Below are 2663 nucleotides of genomic sequence, written 5' to 3' on the forward strand. Positions count from 1 at the left end.
TTGGGAGGCCTGGGGATCTCCACCGGTTTTGGGTGCCCAGCTTTCTCCCAGCCTGTCTCAAATGTTGGTTTCTGCAGCCTCTTCTGCTTTGGTGTTGTCTGGAGCAGCTCTGCACACTGAGCACTCTCCCAGCCTACAGATTTGGCCCCTTGGCCTTTCAGACTCTCCTGGCTTGGAAATTTGTCTCACTCAGACTGCTCGTGGTTTCTAACTCTCTCAAATCTGCTCAGATTCACTTTTTTATAGGAATCTGATGGAACTTGTGAATGAGCTCCAGTAAGACACTGTTTTCATGCAGCCACCATTTTTTCAATACAGAAAGCCCTTGTTTCACTTAAGTAAATGCCAAATTATGTTTTCATAATTGTTTATAAAATGAGCCATTTTCCACAATAAATTGACATAACACTATTGGCCTTAATGTTAATATCAGAATAATGCAGAAGTCGTCAATGACTGATTTTTTTTAAAGTCCAAACTGAAAAAGTGAGTCTTACCACAAAGGAAATTAAGCCAGCTTGACAAAAAAGAATTGAAAGCATCCAAAGTTTCAATGTTAAAGACACTTCAGATGTTTTTTTTTTAATTTGATTCATTCTGCTGTAGATTTCCTTCTTGATCAGGATGAATTGTAGACTTACTTTCATATAAAGTAGTGCTCACTTCAAATGTTTTGTAACTTATATTATCTTGTTCTACTCCACACAAATAAACATCAGTAGATCCCTTTATGCTTCTTATCTGTACTGTTATACAGCCTTCTCTAGGAGTGGGAACTTTCAATTTGGTTTCTCCTAGAGCCTTGATTGCAATAACATTCTCTTCATAGAAAATTTAAATACTATGGATATCTTTATAGGTCACAGAAGCTAATCTTATATTTTCTTTGTCATCTGTTAGGTCAAAGAGCTGTTGAGCATAGTCCTCAATCAACTCATCCTAAGCTTTTTCCATTGCTGTTAAATCAGTAAGTTCATCCCTTACCTTCTTTTGCTGGGGTATTTTTGATCCAATATCACCAAGTTCAGATGCAATCTACTGAATATGGTTTTTAGATCTTTTTTGAATGAAATCAGTTCCATCTGATATATTGCTGATGTCATATACTCTTAATTTCCATTTTCCCAAAGTTATTGCAATGTCATTTAAATCAAGAACTCCACCAGGAGCAGATTTGATAAGCTCCATAAATTTTATGAGTTAAATAATCCAAAGATACAATATAATCAGACTTTACCACTCTAAGCGCTTCAGCAGGCTGTCTATGTAGATGGGCAGCTGAGGGATTCAGCCCATGGACTCCAGCTTCCTCAGCAGGGTCTGCATCCTGGGCCCTCAGTGAAGTGGCATCCCAGGCTCTAGACATCATCCATGGCTATTTAACAAAGTCAAGTTGCTCATAGTCTTCCTCCTCCTCCTGGCGAGGTGCTGAGGAAGCCTGGGTTCATTCAGCTACCAGTTTCCTTATTTTTATTCCTAAGGAGGGGGCTATTCCAGTCACTTTTGAGGTCTCCTCCTCTTCTACATGGATAATTCTGCCAAGTTCCTTCAACTCATTCAACTTTGTCCTTCCTACATGAAATGGTATTTGGGGACCTTTACTTTACCCTAGTAGAATCTGGCAGGAGGAGAACTGTTAGACACCTGAAATAGATCACTGTGCTTTCCTAATCTTCTGGGTTTATGGCATGCCTATTAGTCAGATGGGAAACATATGCCCCAAAGTGGTCATTCAGGGTTTGATAGAATGAACTACCTGTGAGAAGGAGAATGAGATGAGGGGAAAAGCTGGCAGTCCCAGAAGAATTCCAATAGAGAGGCTGAGTAACCACTTTAGAGGGAGAGATGCTATAGATAAAATTCATAGATAGAGCCACAGAGAAGTCGGCCAGCAGCAATAAGCATTATTTTTGCTACATATTCCAGTGACATCTCTGTGTGGTGCCAGCAACGGGGCTGCTCTGAATAGGGAATTTCTATCTGTCATGATAGAAGGCAGGGGTGAGGGTGGGAATTCTTTCCTCTTAGAAGATGTAATTTCTTCTTTGAAGTCTTAGAGAGACCAGTCTCTCTCCCTCACTGCCCTAACACATACCCAATCATATCCTGACATCAGAATAAATGTCCCATCTACTAAATGCTCCCAGGAGGAACATTTATGACAATATGGTCCAATCAGAATTGTAATTAGGGCAGAAGATTTTCCCCAAGAAAACTAAATTTATATTTTAATTAATATAATATATTCTGTATATAACATAATAACAAAATATTAATTATAAAACTAATTATATTAATTATAAATTAATTATAAAATTAATATAAGTATATAATATATATGTATACAATATGTTGTAATAATCATAAGATTTATATAATGCTTTCATTACATATACTATTTTGTTTGATTCTCAAATACAGACAAAGGTCCATATAGTTAGAGTTATGGTATTTCTAGCACTAATGTTTGGCTGTGAGGGCTGGACCATGAGGAAAGCTGAGCACCACAGAACTGATATTTTTGAATTGTGGTACTGGAAAACACTTTTGAGAGTCCCTTCAACAGCAAGGAGATTAACTCATTCAAAACTTGAGGAAATTAATTCAGACTATTCATTGGAAGGACAAATACTGAAGCTGAAACTTAAATATTTTGGCCACAT

The 2663-nt window shown here is 37.6% G+C and overlaps 1 pseudogene; it reads right to left on the minus strand.

Moving 5' to 3' along the window:
• Positions 1-582: 582 nt before the first annotated feature.
• LOC118832009 lies at positions 583-1203 on the minus strand (annotated as a pseudogene).
• Positions 1204-2663: the final 1460 nt, after the last annotated feature.

The sequence above is a fragment of the Trichosurus vulpecula genome, chromosome 9 (genome assembly GCF_011100635.1).
Source record: "Trichosurus vulpecula isolate mTriVul1 chromosome 9, mTriVul1.pri, whole genome shotgun sequence".
Classification (NCBI taxonomy): Eukaryota; Metazoa; Chordata; class Mammalia; order Diprotodontia; family Phalangeridae; genus Trichosurus; species Trichosurus vulpecula.